This window comes from Gossypium arboreum, chromosome 3 (assembly GCF_025698485.1).
Source record: "Gossypium arboreum isolate Shixiya-1 chromosome 3, ASM2569848v2, whole genome shotgun sequence".
NCBI classification, from domain to species: Eukaryota; Viridiplantae; Streptophyta; class Magnoliopsida; order Malvales; family Malvaceae; genus Gossypium; species Gossypium arboreum.
In genome coordinates this window covers 71513861-71532681 of record NC_069072.1, presented here as the reverse complement: position 1 = coordinate 71532681, position 18821 = coordinate 71513861, and positions in this window count along the sequence as shown.

Below are 18821 nucleotides of genomic sequence, written 5' to 3'. Positions count from 1 at the left end.
CTTTCATCTTAAATTCTTTCTTTAAACAATTTACTGTATTTTGGATCTCTTCAGAAATTCCAATAATATTTAGATCATCAACATAAACAGTAATTATCACAACATTTGATCCAAACCTTTTTATAAAGACACATGGACAAATTGGATCGTTTTTGTAATATTCTTTTAACAAGTATTCACTAAGATGATTGTACCATATACGTCCAGATTGTTTTAGTCCATATAAACTTTTCTTTAATCTGATCGAACAATTTTCCCGAGAAACTCTATATCCTTAAGGAATCTTAAATCCTTCAGGATTTTCATATAAATTTCACTATCAAGTGTGCCATACAAATAGGCTGTAACAACATCCATTAGATGCATGTCGAGTTTTTCACGTACTGCTAGACTAATAAGATATCTAAACGTGATTGCATCTACCACAGAAGAATATGTCTCTTTATAATCAATGTCGGGCCTTTGCAAAAATCTTTGTGCTACAAGCCGTGTTTTATATCTTACGACTTCATTTTATTCATTTCGTTTTTACACAAATACTCATTTATATCCTACCGGTTTTACACCTTTAGGTGTTTGGACTACAGGTCCAAAAACCTTATGTTTAAAAAGTGAATTTAATTCTGCTTGAATTGCATATTTCCATTTTGGCCAATCTTTTCTATTTCTACATTCGTCAATATATTTAGGCTCAGGATCATCATTTTCTTTTTCTATTTCAATAGCAACATTATATGCAAACTTGTTGTCGACAACTATATTTTTCCGGTTCTATTTTTTTCCCGAAGTAACATAACTCATCGAGATCTCTTAGTTATCATCATTTCAAGGTACCTGAATCCCTTCCGAGGTTTTATGATTATAATTAGTTATATATTTGGCCTCTTCTTGGGAATTTGTCTCAATAATATAATCACCTTGAGTATTTACTCATTTCCTTTTACGAGGATTTTTATCTTTGGAACTAACCGGTCTTCCACGCTTCAGGCATGGATTACTTTCTTTTGCACTAACAGTTTGCCCTATTGGGATATCAATTCGTATTGGAGCATTTTTAGCTGGTATATGAGATTTTGTAATTCTCTTTAGGTTAGTAAATGAATCTAGCAGTTGATTGGCGATGTTTTGCAAATGTATGATACTTTGAACTTCTTGTTCACATTGACTTGTACGAGGATCTAAATGAGATAATGATGATCCATTCCATGTAATTTCTTTTACCAGCTGTATTTTCTCTCCCCCTAATGTTGGGAATATTGTTTCATTAAAGTGACAATCAACAAATCGTGCAGTAAATAAATCTCTAGTTAATGGTTCAAAATACTTAATTATAGAAGGAGATACATAACAAACATATATTCCCAATCTCCTCTGAGGACCCATTTTTGTTCGTTGTGGTGGAGCAATTGGAACATATACTGCACATTCAAAAATTCTAAGATGGCAAATCTTTGGCTCCTGACCAAAAGCCAATTGCAATGGGGAGTATTTATTATAACTTGTTGGCCTGATGCGCATAAGTGCTACTATATACAAAATAGCAAATCCCTAAGCTGTAATAGGGAGCATTGTTCTCATAAGTAATGACCTAGCTATTAGTTGGAGGCGTTTGATAAACGATTCAGCTAAACCGTTTTGTATGTGAACATAAGCTATAGGATGTTCAACTTTTATCACAATTGACATGTAATAATCATTGAAAGCTTGAGATGTAACTCACCAGCATTATCAAGACGGATTGTTTTTATTGTATAATCTATAAATTGTGCTCTTAATCGAATTATTTGAGCAAGTAGTCTCGCAAACACCAGGTTGCGAGTCGATAATAAACATACATGTGACCATCTACTAGATGCATCTATTAATACCATAAAATATCCAAATGGTTCACATGGTGGATAAATAGGCTCACATATATCACCTTGAATACATTCCAGAAATGCGGGAGATTCAATCCCAACTTTAGCTGGTGATGGTCTAATAATCAGTTTACCTTGAGAACAAGCATCACAAGAGAAATCTTTGAATTCAATAATCTTCTGGTTCTTTAATGGGTGCCCAATTGAATTCTCAATTATTTTTCGCATCATAATAGATTCGGGATAGCCTAGCCAATCATGCCAAATAGTAAAAGTATATGGTTTTACAAACTTCTGGTTTGTAGTAACGTGTGCCTCAATTGCACTAATATGTGTATAATATAAACCTAATGAAAAAGCAGGTAGTCTTTCCAAAACACATTTTTTTCCATATTCAACATTTGTAATATATAGATATTCAATATTTTTCTCATTCATAGTCTCAATATGATATCCATTAATACGAATATCTTTAAAACTCAATAAATTTCTTTGAGACTTAGTGGAAAATAAAGCATCATCAATGACAAATTTTGTACCTTTAGGTAATAATAAAAATTGCTCTTCCGGAACCTTCAATAAGTTTTGAACTACCCGAGATTGTATTAATATGAGCATCACTTATTGTTAAATGAGAAAAATATTTTTTCTCTTTGAGTATCATATGTGTGGTAGCACTATCAGCAAGACGTATGTCTCCATTGATTTTGGATCCAACAAAATTTTGTTGATCATTCATATTCTTCAAAAATAAAATAAAATAAAATATAACATTAGAAACGTTGCAAATATTTATTGAATATGTATAACTTGCAAAATAAGTAAATAAATAAACATTTTTTTTTGAATCAAGAAAATGAACATATTTAAAATAACATAATAACACCAACTTATTCCTTATGCAAGAAAACGAAACATACTTGAAAACAATATAAAATGCTAAAATAACACCAACTCTTCTAATGATTCTCAAAGAAATCTGTCACATCAAGGTGAGTTATATCATTAAGGCCATAAATTACATCACCCTCTTTTTTTCCCTCCGTTTCATCATTTTTGGATATAAAATTTGTCTCAAATATTATTTTTCTTCCCTTTAATAGATGCTTGATAAAGTTTCACTAAATGTTCAGGCGTATGACAGGTACGTGACCAATGTCCCCTCATACCACATCAGTAACATAAATTCTCAATAACCTTTGAAGAATTATTTTGACCACCTCTTTCTTGTCCTTCATTGCTATTATTTTTCTGGTGGCTAGAAATACTATTATGAACACCATGATAGCGGTTACTAGTACGTCCTCGACTATGTCCCCCACTACCTCTACGACCATGACCACGACCACGATCGCGACTTTTATATTTTTTATTTCCATGTTTACTGTGTACTGCAGCATTCATTTTAGGGAGTGGTGTAGTACCGGTGGGATGAATTCCATGATTTTTCATCAACAACTCATTATTTTGTTCAGCCACTAAAAGGCATGAAATCAATTCAGAATATTTTTTAAAACCTTTTTCATGATATTGCTGATGCAGGAGCACGTTAGTAGCATGAAAGGTTGAAAAGGTTTTCTCTAACAAATCCTTATCAGTTATGTTCTCTCCACATAATTTCAATTGAGAACTAATTTTGAAAAGTTCTGAATTGTATTCACTTACAGTCTTAAAATCTCGTGTCGTAAGTGCATCCAATCATAATGAGCTTTAGGGAGGATCACTGTTTTCTGATGGTCAAATCTTTCTTTCAAATTTTTCCACAACTCAAGACGGTCTTTCATAGTGAGATATTCCAATTTTAATCCTTCATATAGATGATGACGGATGAAAATCATTGCTTTTGCCTTGTCTTGGTTAGATGCTTCTTTATTTTCTACTATAGTATTCCCTAGACCTTTAGCATCTAGGTGAATTTCAGCATCTAACACACATGACAAATAATTTTTGCCTGAGATGTCTAGGGCGGCAAATTCAAGTTTGGCAATATTTGACATTATAATCACTAAAAAAAACACTAAAAATAAATATTAGTAAAATAATAGTAATCATATTATTTGTCAAATGTAATTATAATAAGTATTTCAAAAAAATAGGAAATAACATAAAATAATTTGTGATATAAAATTTAGGATTACCTTAAGTCGATAGAGAAATTAAATTTGATTCCACTTAAGAATTTTAAGCAAATCGCTGCACAAGTTTGAACCCCTCTTTTTTCGTCAATTTTTTTGGGTAGCCAATCAACCAATTTGAATGCTAAGTGAGAAAAATAATGAAAGCAATTCAACGGGGGATTAGAAAAAGATATAAAGCAATTGAGGTATGGGTTATCAAATGAAAAATAAGAATAAGGTGGGTTTAGAAAAAAATTTGAAAATCGTGCTGATAAAGTGTTATAAAATAAAGAAAGATGGAGAGAATAAGAACAAAGAAAATATGAAAGCAACAGATAATGAACTTTATTGATCAAAATGGATGATTTACAATGCTTCATCAGAGTCTCTATTTATAGGCATAAGAAGTATAAAAGAAGTAGAGATCTAATTCTAATAACTATTAGAATTTAAAGTATATCAAAACTTTATCTTTATCATGATGGACATCCACTTAATAAGATATTTATAACAATAATGGTTATATAAAGAAACAAAAGAGGGGGAGGAACTCACAGTGGAATACAGTAATCCATCTTCTTAATATTATTATTAACTTGAATCAGTTTTACTGATCTCGCATCCTCTACATCATTTGGTAGCCAAGATTGTACAAAAGTTTTTGAAAAATCCAACTGTTTGTTCTTAGTCTCCACTTTTGAAATCCTTTTCATTGTCCCAAAATAATTACATGAACGAAAAACTCCTGACCATTTTTCATCTAAGTACACACAATTCTCACAAACCTACCTAACTTTACTTTTGCCTTTCTTCTTATTCCCAAATATGTCTCTCAATCCTAACCCATTAACCAAGATGCCTTTTTTCGACTCATTTGTTGGATCAAGCGCCCTAAATGTAGTATATTCATTTATATACTTGTAATTTTTTTGAACAGATTGGTCTAATAAAAATTATTCATGAATTACATTAATACCCTTTGTATATTGTCCTCATATGGTTTTTGCATATAAAGCAAAATAGAAGCAAATATTAAGGTTTTTACTGGAGGTCTCCAAACCTCACATCTTTTCTTCGTTAATGACATTAACCTTTTCTTTAATGTAGAATGCAAATTGGTTTACTTGATCAAGAGAGTTTTGGTGAAACTTATGCAGGAATCAAGCCAAAGGATTAACTTTCATAAGATAAGAGTTATTTTTTTTCTCCAAAATGTGACACTTGGAGGAAATCCTAGACCAAAAATTCCCTGAACATCAAAAAATCCCCCAAGCTAGGTGTTTACCTTGGGTTTCCAATACATTCGAGGTGTGTCAAGAATGAAGACTATGCTTTCATAGTGGGCAAAGTTTGAAAGAAACTGAACGTTTGAAAAGCAAACCTTCTATCACAAGTTGATCATCTCATCTTGAACTAGTTTATGACCATCACTATCCCAAACTACTTTATGCAATGTCACTTGTTACCCAAAAACACAATTTACTACATTAATAGGAACTTCCTATGGGGTAGCGCCAAAAATTCTAAGAAAATTCACCTTACAAATTGGAAAAAGGTATGCAACCTTAATTGAGAGGAGGCTTGGGCTTGACAAAAGCAAAAAATAAAAGCAATGCCTAATTTTTAAAACTAGGATGTTTCCCCATTGATGAAAAGGAAAACTTATGGACAAAAACATTCCTTGATAAATATATACCAAACATGAGAAGTAGGGAACGAAAAGGAAACACATTCTCAACTTGGAAGGCACTAAGGAAAATTAGTCCTTTATTGGAGCAAGGGTTGTACTAGGTAATTCACAATGGCAATGATGTTAGTTTTGTTGGAAAAATCAGTTTAGACAATAATGATTTTTAAGCATAGTGGAAGTGTAAAATTCTTATTTAAAACCAATTCATTGTGAAATTTATAGTAATAAAATTTAACCAAAATTATACATGTGATTCGTACGAGATGATAAAGTTGATCCAAACTTTCTACTGAACGACCTTCTTCACTATTCTCGAACCATAAACTGATTTGAATGTAGGTTCAAAGAATCACGAACCAATCGCACAAAACAAACTTTATTAACTTTTAATAGGAAAATTAATTCTCTCTTTAATCGGTAACTATGCGTTCTTCCCAGAAAATAGAATTTATTTTGTAAAATAAATTACTATTATTTTTTGACAGAATAATGACACTTATGATGTAAGAGAACTTGGATTTGATAAATTTGATACATAACTTGTATTTATAGTAACAGAGCTTGGATTTGATAAATGATGAGTTTGCCCTGTTGTGACATGTTCGACTTTATATCAAAATTCCCTTAACTACTCATGAATAATTGTCTAATCTTTAGAAGTTTGGATCAATATTGAGACATCATGCCTCACAACATCTTCACATGTGATAGAACTTTTAATTTAATTAAAATATTTTGACAACAAAAAGTTTAGATACAAACATTGTTTATATGAATGAGCAAAGTATTTAAAATTTCTTCCTTAGGATTTCAGTTTAGCCATGGTGAGATGGAATTTAAGAGAATGTACTCCTCTCATTGCACTGATTAGTTGTTTGGAAGACCACCAGTGCATTAATCCCATTGCACTTACCACCTCAACCTTTAGGGCATGTTTGGTTAGATGTAATAGCCCATGCATTCCAGCTTTATTCAATGGGCCCACCATAAACAATTGTTTGGTTTGTTAAAATAGCCCATTACAGGCCGAATGGAATCAGCTTCTATTACGGTACAGCTTGTAATAACAATTCAGGTGCTTAGGGTCTGAATTGGCTATTCAATAACAAACATAAATACATTTTTCCTTTTTGGACCAAAAAATCCTAGCCTCTCATCTACATCATTTTCACTTTTCATTTCGGACCACTTCATTCTTCCTTGTATTTCTCCTCCAAAGTGAACCTTAGAAATTAGCTTCTTAATCGACAACAAATTAAGCATTCATTCACCATATTCATCTTCCTTCCAGTTGAACCTCTTTATTTACGGTAGGTGATGGTTTAATTTGGGTATTTAAAAGTATGAAACTGACTTGAATGAGCATAATCAGTGTTATTCTTTTGTTTCTTTTGCTTCGTTTTTCTTAAGCTCCACCTTGAAATTTGTTTCTGCCTCAACAAAATCTCTCATTTTCTTTTTACTTCTTATAGAGTTATACTTTATTTATTCATTCATAATTTGACGATGAAAATAATGATTATTTGGATTAAAAATTTGAGTTCTAACCATGTATTCATCTTTCTCCATCTCTATGTCTGCCATTATTCTTTTACTTGTTTCTTGAAGTCTAATCTTGTGATTTTTTTAGCTCAATTTAATTTTTTATGAGTTCACAGTGAATTATTGTGGTTTGAATTTTTTTAGGGGGACGTGTTGCATTTAATTTGATTCTGGGTTTGCTTTTATTTTGTAAGTAAGCTTGATTCTATGCTTTGAAGATATAATTTTGCTCTGTAATTTATGCAATTTCTGTAAATTTATCATCAGGATATGTTGCATTCTTATTATAATTTGTTTTGCATCTAATAAGACATGTCTATTCAAGGTGCAATTCCTAAGAGCTAAACTTGAGTCACTGGTGTTCAAATAAAAGGTTTTAGCTTTTCTTAGTGTATAAGTTATTGGTGTATACAATAGATTGTTTGCTCATGGCATATATCATGTCAAGAGATTAGTCCAATGTGGTTTGTGGTCTCAGGCTTTAGTGAATGTTCTTAATATATTTGTTTTCATTTTTTTATTTGAATTTAGATCAACTATATTTTAGTCCATAAATTATTGGATATCTATAGTGGTATTTGGTCAAAACTTGTTTGAAGCAGCTCTTGTATGCTATTTTGATGATACAGGTTCAAACTTTGTCAAAAAGAAAAATGATGGTATTCCATGTGATTTACATAGTATGACAATAGTTAAATGAGTAAATGAATGGGGGTGTGAGTAGAAAGGGGGCACATTAAAGGAAGTAGGTGAATAGTAAAAGAGGCATAATTAAAAGGTACAACATGTTGGCAGGTGTGGACAATTCTTCACTCACAACCAATTTTGGCACAAAGAGTGGTTTGCCGTTTAGCCATATTCGTTAACCATCTACCGTATCGAAAAATTTTGCATCTTTTACCATATGTGTTGTAGTTTAGATGGTCTTTCAATTGCTACTATTTGAAATGGTAATAAATTAAGTTGTCTCATGTTCAAATATATATCATATATTCCTTTGGCACACATTTATGAACAAGATTATTAGGTTGTTTTAGCATATTTCGGAATTGCATTGGATTCTACTAGGGGGTATGGGAGTATACCTAAACACATTCTCTCTAAAATAAGATCTTTAGTTGGTTCTATGTTTTTCCTTAAACTATTTTTGGTCCACTTTTCGATTGCATACTTCAATTTGCTGAGTCAATGAAATCCTATACTTCTTGTTTAATGTAAATTCTAGAAGCATAAACTTTGTCTACGATTTTTTAGATGTTCATCATTAATTTTGTGAATCCTATTTTCTCCTGTTTGGAACTTTAAATTGGATGAGAGTCAACTTCTGTTTAAGGGCTAACTAGTCTTAACAGAATCTATTGAAGCTTTTTCTTATTTCTTTTATTGAAGACGTCATGTTGTTTATAAATCCACTTTACTTATAACAGTTCTAATTTATCTAATAACTACATTTTATCAAAGGTATTAGTCTTACCATTTTTCTCCTCTTTCTATCTTTGGCTGAAATTTTTTTTACAAAGCACCCTTTTTTCTCTTTGGTTGAAATGAAATAAATTTTGAACTTAGAGATTAAGACATATAGCAGTTAATAAATTTTATTTATTTGCAGTTGGGGAAGTAAAAAGGATAAAATAGGGAGCTTGGATGAATTGATGTTGGTTTATACAAACATACACTAGTTATTAGTTAAAAATCAGTAACTCCTTGTTGACAATTTTCTTTTTAGAGTCGAAGCTATGCACTTTTGCAACAAGGATAAAATTAGATATAAAAATATTATTTAAGTTCAAATTATATGACGTATTTTTGTAGATTTTATATAAAAAAATCTTCAATTAGTATTTATTATCTTGTAAAATAATATTTTTTTATGAAAATACTTTTATAGCTTGTTCTAAAACGTGGTTGTCCAAGACCTCTGGCAAGACGAAAATACCTAAAAAAGGAAAACTAAGGGGGGTGAGCTACCCTAGCTCAGTGTGAGTTCAAAACGTAACAAATGATAGAGTTACAAAGCAGAATTCCAAATAACAGTTCAATAGCAGAAACAAAATCAAGGGCAGTGTTTCAAAGCAGATACTTAACTATACAAGAACTCAATCTGTAACAGCCCGTTTTTGGGTCAAATCGAAACAATGGTTTTAGAACCACAAATCTGAAGTAGAAATATTAATTTTATTATTTCTTTAAGGTCTACAGTATGATTGAATGATTGTGTGAAAATTTCGTTAAGAAATTTTATCGATTGAGTGTCCAATTTGACTAATAGGACTAAATTGCAATAGGTGCAAGTTGTGTGTTCTAGAAGCTAGAGGTGTCTAATTTCTATGAAATTTTAAATTGGAGGTCCTTAAATGGTAATTAGGCCATTATACTTTACGTTGGACAAAAATGGGCATAGTTAGATGAAATTTCAAAGTTTGGCATTAAGGGCACTTTGGTCATTTGGTTAATAAAGACAAAATCAACCAAATAAAAGATGTCATCTTTTCTAATTTGATCCTCCACTGCCTAAATTCAAAAGGGGAAGACATAGCTAGTGTTTGGCCAACCTCCAAGCTCGATTGTAAGTCCATCATTGTCCCGTTTTTAATGATTTTTATGTTTTTATGAATGTCATAACTTGATTTAGCTATTTCAAGGACTAATTTGAAAGAAAATCAAAGTCTAAAATTTTACCCATGTTGAATATTTGTGTATTTTGATGTCTAATGGTAGAAAATGCATGTTTGGTGTTAGATAAACAACATTTACCAAGTGATTTTTGATGAAAATGTCAAATAGTGACCTATTTGTAAAAGTTGTAAAGTGTGTGTAAAAATGTGAATAAATGAAACATGTGGGCTGATATGAGTACTATAATACTCGTCTAGGCTTGGGTAATGAAGAAATCGAATGAAAATCATTTTACGAGCCTAGGGACTAAAATGTAAAAAGTTGAAAACTTAGGGGAAAAATGTAATTTTTGGGATTAAACTGAATAATGTGATGATTGAATAAGTTAAATGTGGTATTATAGATCAAGAAAGACGAGGTTCTGACCTAGATCGGGGAAAAAACAAAGTTGTAGACTAAATCGAACTATTAGCCATTTTGTACCGATGTAAGTTCGTATGTTAAAAATAAGCTTTAATATGATTGTATTTTATTTCTTTAATATTACATGAATTGAATGCTTGATAAATGTGGATGAGCTTAATCCGATGAACGAGTTCGAAGACGAATCGACAAGCAAGAAATCCCGTTTGAACCTTAGGAATAGGGTAGGATACAAGCTACATGTCACTAGGGTCAGTTTTTGTTATGTGATTATGTGGTCCGGGTGTTGGTCTTGTATGTCCTACTGATGGCTGAGTATACCGACATATGTTGCGGATACTTGACAGCTTGTGTGAGCAGTACCGCGTAGCTACGTCTTGATTAACAGCTTGTGTGAGCAGGCCTGTTGATAGCTTGAGAGCGAGCAACTATGTGATATGAGATTGAGGTAACATTGGCTACATATGTGGCACTTAGTGTCCAAGAATCCCGAGTATCCGATATTATTATTCCGAATGGTTCATGGGTATGTTAAATATGAGATTTTGTGTAAATTCATTTCGAGATGGTTCAGGTATGTACGTAAAGCTCACGTTTATTAAATGTTTGAAATGTTGAATATGAGGTAAGTTTTGTGATGGAATAAGTTATGATCATGAGACTATGGTAAATTTATATTTAATCATGTTATATTATTTAAATGTTATAAGTATGGTATGGTTAGCTTATTTCTTGTATACAAGCTTACTAAGCTATAAAGTTTACTCCGTTTATTTTCCATGTTTTATAGTGTCGCCAAGCTAACTCGGATCGGAGATCGTCAAAGATTCAAATCACACTATCAAATTCTCATTTTGGGTATTAATGATCTTAGTATTTTGAAAGTATGGCATGTATAGGGACTTGGTCATTTTGTTATATGTGTCATCTGATTTGGCCAAATGTAATGGTTTGTAATAGCTATTGGTTGATTTGGTACCTTGTCATGCTAATTGGCTTATTTTGGCTAACATGGTTGTAAGCCTAAGTAAATTCATATATGTGCCAATGGCTTTAGTGATATGGTCATGGTATGCTTGGTGAATGATAGAATGAGATTCATAGTATGAATGTGATATGTTTGGAACTGTGTTATATTGATCAGATGATAAATTTGGGCATAGGTGTTTTGAAAGTAGTAAATTGAGGCTTAATGAATGTGAAATTTGTATGATTGATTTAGGGCATAATAAAAGTTGTGAGTATGATAGATGTTGCTATTGTATTGGCATGTGTTAGTCATATTTGTAGATGTTTGGTTGCTTAAGTATATTATGTTTTGTGCCATTAAATTGGTGTATGTGTAGGTGTGAATAAGGGCGACAAACGGCTTGGTAAATAGCCTTTATTTTGTCCACACGGGTAGACAAACGGGCGTGTGTCTAGGCCGTGTGTGACACACGCTCTGCCCCATAGGCATGTGTTCCGACCGTGTGTCCCCTGCACCTTAAATTTGAGAAACAGAATGCTCAGAATTGAGCACACGGACAGAAACACAGGCGCGTGTCTCAACCATGTGGATGACACGACCTCAGGCACAAGCGTGTGTCCTGGGTGTGTGAAGTCTGCACCTATTTTATTGAAAGTTAATTTTCCACACGGCCTAGCACACGGGCATGTGACTTAGCCATGTGATTTCAATTTGTTTATGGGTTACAAGTCAGAGAGTTACACGGGGTCGAGACACGGATGTGTGTGACCACACGGCCTGATCACACGGGCGTGTCTCATATCCACACAGGCATGTGACCCCTGTTTAGTGGAAAAAATTTTCTAAGTTTTGTAAAAATTTTTAAAGTTTTCGGTTTAGTCCCGGACCACTTCCAATGCATGTTTTAGGTCTCGTAGGCTCATAATATGGACTTTATGATTAACTTCAAATGGTTTTAATTTGGACGCAAATTTATGACTCAGAATTGTATGATTGTTTATGATGTGAGTCCAGTAATACCTCGTACCCTATTCCGACGAAGAATACGGTAAGGGGTATTACACAATCGGTGTATGAAACAACCCATTTCAACAGCCAGTTAAAAGGCAGGACGTATTACAAAATTATCATTCATTACACATAGGTACAGAACATATAGAGTACATAACCTTTACGCAATTAATTACGCAATCCTACGGACAGATCAAATGTGATATGTATGCACATACAGAAGAACAATCCCACCCATCCAACCAAACACCTATCCGTCCCTTATTCACACCACAAATGAGCTATAAGAAGCTCAACCAACCATGCATACCATATAGGACCTCAAAAGGCCCATCTAAACCTATACACCACATATATGGAAATAAGCCACGTAAATAACAATATGCAGCTGAGCTGCTAGAAGTATCGTACTGTGCGGTAAACCGTTATACAGACGTGTTGCAGTTAAAACTGCTATAGATCAAACTTCCTTCTCTTCATATCCCAATCCAAACATTTATGCAAATGCAGGTATGTGAACAATCTCACAAAAATGATGAACACATTGCAGACAGTTAGACAGAATCAGAAATGCACATACTCAATTGATAAGATACAAAATCTTTTATTGCATAGCATCCATTAGCTCATAACAAATCGATCCATTTAAGCTATGATTACGAAATTACGCACAAATCTAGGAGTAAAAAAAGTCCCGACCACCCTTACTAAGACTTAGTTAAAGGTCAGGACACACAGAAATATTATTAAATAAAAAACAAATACAGTACAAAAATTTACGAGATAGGGCCACACGGCCGTGTGCTAAAGCCGTGTAGAAAAGCCTAGGCCATGTGGGGGTCAACACGCCCATGTGGAGGGGCACATGCTCTTACGAAAGGAGGCACACAGCCATGTGACTAAAGCATACGACCATGATATGTAGAGACATGGCTGTGTGATCCGACCGTGTAACTTTCTGTCCAAAATGGCTAAAATCAAGGTACAGGGAAAACACGGCCGTGTGAGGGTCTCACACGCCTGTGTGCCCACTAGACACGGCTGTGTGTCTAAAACAAATGTCGTGTGAGATAAGAACAAATCCTTAAATCCCCAAATGCACACGCCTGTGTGCCCACAGGACACGGCCGTATGGAAGTCAACTAAAATCCCCAAATTCAGCAACATGGCAGTGTGGCTAGGCTGTGTGGCACCAAAAGTTACCCAAAACCCTAATTCCCAACTGCACACGACTGTGTAAACAGCCTGTGTATGGCACACACCCGTGTAGCCACCCGTGTGGTCATGAAACCATACCAGAATAGGTTGCAGAACGTGCATTTACTACCAAAACAGTTCCCAAACCCTTGGTAACTCAGCAAGATACCAAATTATATCGAAAACATACGATACAATACTAATTTTGAAAAATTTCAGAACATACAAAATTTTTCGAATTTTACAGAATCAAATTGGCAATTCAATATCAAAATTATAGAGTTTCCGAACTCACACATTATGTCAAATTTCCCAAAATCAACACAAAATTTCAAAAATGAAAAAGAAGAGTTTCGAACCCACACCTGATATGCAAGATAAGCACCCAAACTCTACCGATGAACCACAACAATTGAAGGCTAATATGGTGTAAGAACAAAACGACGGAGCAGGAAAACTCAAGAAAAAAAACTAACGTGAGAAGAGAAGAAGAGAAGAGAGAAAAAAATCTGCAGAGAGATTTTTGGTAAAAACAATTAAAAATAAAATAATTTAACAATTAAAAATAAATAACTAACTTTTGAAAAACAACATAAAACCTTACTAAAAATAATTCCCCAAACACACCTATGAAAGTTCGAACACAGAACCTAAAGGTACACTAATACTTTACCAACCACCAAACCAGCAGGCCCGTTCTAACATCAAAACGCGAAATAAAACTCAAATGTACCGTCTAGCCATAGACCCTATCACAAAGCTAAAATCTTCTAACCCCCAAAACTGAGGTGTTACAAGCTTTCTAAGAAAATGGATTTTAGAAAAATTTTATATAAAAAACATAAATTACACAATTAATCTTTTCCTTTTACTAATGATTGTGGTATTTTAATACTTTTCAATTGAATTAATGTCTTATTAATCTCTAACATCAATTTAGTTAAGAATTTTATAATAATAATTATATTTTTATTAATTTTAGTTTGATTGTACAATATTTTTTATAGCAATTACCTTTTATAATAATGTTTTATTACAATAACCAAATTTGTAAAAGAATTAATTTTTATATTCTATTTGTGTCCCATATTACAATTTTTATCGATAACAATAACCATAAAGTGTACTATGTATTAAATATTTTAGTTTTTGGTTATTTTAATTTTACTTATTTACTTTATCTTTAAATATTTTAAAGTAATTTAGTTATCTTTAAATATCATTTCTAAAACAACTATAATTTTTGTTCAATACATTATTATTTGCTAAATAAAGAGTCGGTTTTGTTGAATGAATTTTGATAAAGAAATGAATTTTAGATTTTTTACTTGCAAAGATAGTTGTAATTTCTATTTTGTGCTTTGCAAAAATTCTTAATATGTATTGTTCATTTTTTTTAGCATTGTATTATTGTTTCCTCTTCTTCTTTGGCTTACTTGATTGTTTCTTCCACCCATAGCTGAGCCTCTTGTATTTACTGAATCATTATAAGTTCTTTTGCAATTAAATTTTTTGATTTTGTTTTACTATTATTAAGATTAGTATTGAATAAATGTGACCTTTTTACTATGATTTGAAGATATGTAACACTTTAATATCTTGCAGTAATGGTTCGTCTGCCTTTTATAGTACAAAGTGAGAGGTGTAAAAGAATTGCTCTTACATTGACAGTATGGTTGCAAATGTATACAGTTGTGAGTTGGTTCTTAGTTACATTAAGTGTCGTCCATAGCCTACATACTTATAGACTAATGACTAGATCATATATTTTATATTTTTATACAAAACAAGATTATGTGAAAAGATGTGTATATGATAGTGATGAGACCTGTATTGAACAAGTAAGGATAAATAGAATAACTTTTTTCTAAACTATGAGAGATGTTACAAACTTTAAGAGGATTGAAGAGGAACATGCTTGTTTACGAGCAAGTGACAATATTTTTATATATCATTTCTCATCACCTTAAAAATCGAGTTATCAAGCATCACTTTAATAGGCCTGGGAAAATCATTAGCCGATCATTTTACAATATTTTAAATGCTGTCATACGCTTACAAGATGTGTTATTTAAAAATGTAGAGCCAATTACAACTAATTCTACAGACCCAAGGTGGAAATGGTTCAAGGTATTAGAGTGATTCCATATATAGCTCGTACATAATTTAGTTTATTTAATTTTAATATAGTGTCCTAACCCGAGGTTTTATACATGTGATGTAGAATTGCTTAGGTGCTTAGATGAAACCCACATCAAGATTAAGGTTCCAACAGTTAATGAACTTATATATTTAACGCGAAAATATGACATAACAACAAATATGTTAGGTGTTTGTACACCTGATATGCATTTTGTTTATGTTTTTCCTGGTTGGGAATGTCTATTGTTGATGGACGGGTTCTTTGAGATATCATTAGTAGGAGATATGGCTAAAAATTCCTCATGGTAAAGTGTAGAATTGGAGGAATTTGAATTAACTTTTAAGATCATATTTTTTTGGGAAAATTAACCATGATAAATAGTTTTGTTGTTCTTTTTTATAAGTTGTTATTATCTAGTTGATGCTAGTTACACAAAACATGAGAGATTTCTTGCGCCTTTTAGAGGATAAAGATATCATTTGAATGAGTGGCGTCAAGGTTACCAACCAAGTACTCTAGAATAATTTTTCAATATGAAATACGCTTCAACGCGTAATGTTATTGAAAAATGCTTTGAATTATTAAAACTTAAATGGGGAATACTTAGGAGTCCATCATTCTAACCTATGAGGGTGCACAATAGAATCATTATGGCATGTTGTTTGGTCTATAATTTTATTCGAACCTATATGAGTCTTGATCCTATTGAAGCGAACTTGGGAGAAGGATTAGCTAGTAATGTGATAGATGGTGATGAATTGAATATCATAAATGTCTATCGGATGCATTGGTTACTTGGAGAATGAAATTAGCCAACCAAATGTTTTATGAATGGCAAGCATTTAGAAATTAATTAGGTTTATTAAAAAATAGGAGAAATTTAATTTGTTTATGTTATTTCATGTATCTAGTTTATGAAACTTTGGTGGTGTTTGAATTGTCTTTATGTATTGTACTAGACTTGTTGAATTACAACTTTAATTTATTTTCTTTTGATTCGTCATGTGTTATAATTTTATAAAGTGTCGACCTTTTGATTCATAATATAGAACCTAATTTTAATTTGTGTTTTTTCTTAAGATAGTTATGTTAAGATTTTCGCAATCAAGTGCTTCTTCCCAATTCTCAAGGAACCAAAAGGAAATGGGTTCCAGAAGAAGATGTTGCGTTGGTTGCTTGTATGGTCGACTTGCACAATATTAGAACCTTTAATGTAGACACGAGATTCAAGGTTGGTTATTTAAATAAGTTGAAAATAATGTTAGAAAAATTTTTACTCCATGTCATATTGAAGGCTAAACCTAATCTTGAAGTAAGGATTAGGACATTGAAAATGTATTGGGCAATCATTTATAACATGCTCAGTGGAAAAGGCAATAGCGGCTTTGGTTGGGACGAGCATAGACAGCTTGTTGTTGTTGAAGATGTTGTGTGGAACCCATATATATGTAAGAATTATTTCCTGTTTTTATTATCTTATTTTGACCAAACTTATATCTAATGTGGATTTCTCCTTTTTTATAGAGTCATAGAAAAGCCGATCAATTCAAACATCGCAATTTCTCTTATTATGACCAACTTACTGCTATCTATGCAAAACATCGAGCCACTGGGAAAGATGCTCAAACAATAGTTAATATTATTGAAGAAATAGATACTAAGGATATAGCTACTGCAAAGAAGAAAGAAACAATTACCATGGATGCAAAGCTAATGTTTCTTTGGATGAGATGGATCTCTCAACTACACAATCACAACCATTTAGAAACTAAGATGATTCCACATTTTTAAAAAAGAAAAAAAAAGATTTTTGATAGAAGTGAACAAATTTCTTCTACTTTATTTACTGGTGCTGCCACGTTATTGGAGGAAAACATACAAATTGTTGGCCTTGAAATAAGTAGGAGCATTGCCTCTGAAGTGCTAATTCAACAAAGGTTAGAAATGGTCATTCAAGAAAGTGCCTAAAAATTAATTAGACCTTATGTGAAGATAGAAGGATTAACTGAGGATAAGCGCTTTCACGTGTTGACAAAAATTTCAGGCTATCCAACCCAAATACTCGTTTTCTTCAATCTACCTTCTTTTGTGCAGTTGGAATAGGTGAGAAGATTTATTTCTACCAATAAAGAATCATGATTGTGTTGGTGATATTTTGATAACTTTTTGTGTGTATGTAATATTTGGATGATATAATGACACAGACTGGAATGAGTAAGAATGCCACGGATTATTGTAACTTTTTTATCCTATAAAATTTAACATATAAGCTAATGACATCACGCAACTTTTTGTTAATGTATGAACATTATGTTTGGACGTAAAATATAATTCTCAAGCTATTTATTCCTTCGAATCTTTTGTTTTTTAGTTTTGAGGATAATTAAATTATTTATTTTGTTATATATTATTTTTCTAATATTATATATTTTTATTTTATTAGTTTATATTTTAAAAATATTTATATTAAGAATGTTATTAAATTGTTTATTTTGATTTTAATTAAATTGTATTTAATAATAGTCCTATTAAAATTTAATAACAATAACAATAATCACCTATTTAAAAAAAAAATCTCCTGAGAGTACTTTGGTCATTTCAAATTTTTTTCTTATGCTATTATAACTCTATTCCATTCAACCAAATAATTGAACTACTAATTACAATTGTAACGGCCTAATTTTCAGTGGTGTCGAAAATGGTGATTTGAGATCACTAAATTCGACAAATAAGATTGAACAAGATAGTAATTTAATATTTATGAGTCAAGTAAGAATTTAGAAGAATTTGTGAAATGGTGAAATTAGTGAATTAAAAGAATTTATTAGGTCAAGCGGGTCAAAAATGAAGTATCGAGACCTCAAAGTCGAAAATCGAGCTATAAATATTTTTATAAATATTTATGGAGTGTCATTGAGTTAGTATTAAAGTTTAGTTAGAAAATTTTAACGTTTGGATGGCTAACTAATTAAAAGGACTAAATTGAAAATAGCACAAAATTTGTTAAATTGTGAGTAAATAGCTTAAGTATTTAAAAAGATGGATTTAAAGAGCAATTAGACCCAAAGGTTAATGGCTGGATGGTTTGGGTATGAAATAAGCAAGAAAACAATGTGAACAAGGGGCAATATTAGAAATAGATAAAAGTTAATAGTTAAATAATGATGTAATTGAAAAATCTAGACATTTCTTCATATTTTCTCAGCCAAAACGCCATAGAAGGTCTGGAGAAAGCTGGTTTTCATATTTTTAC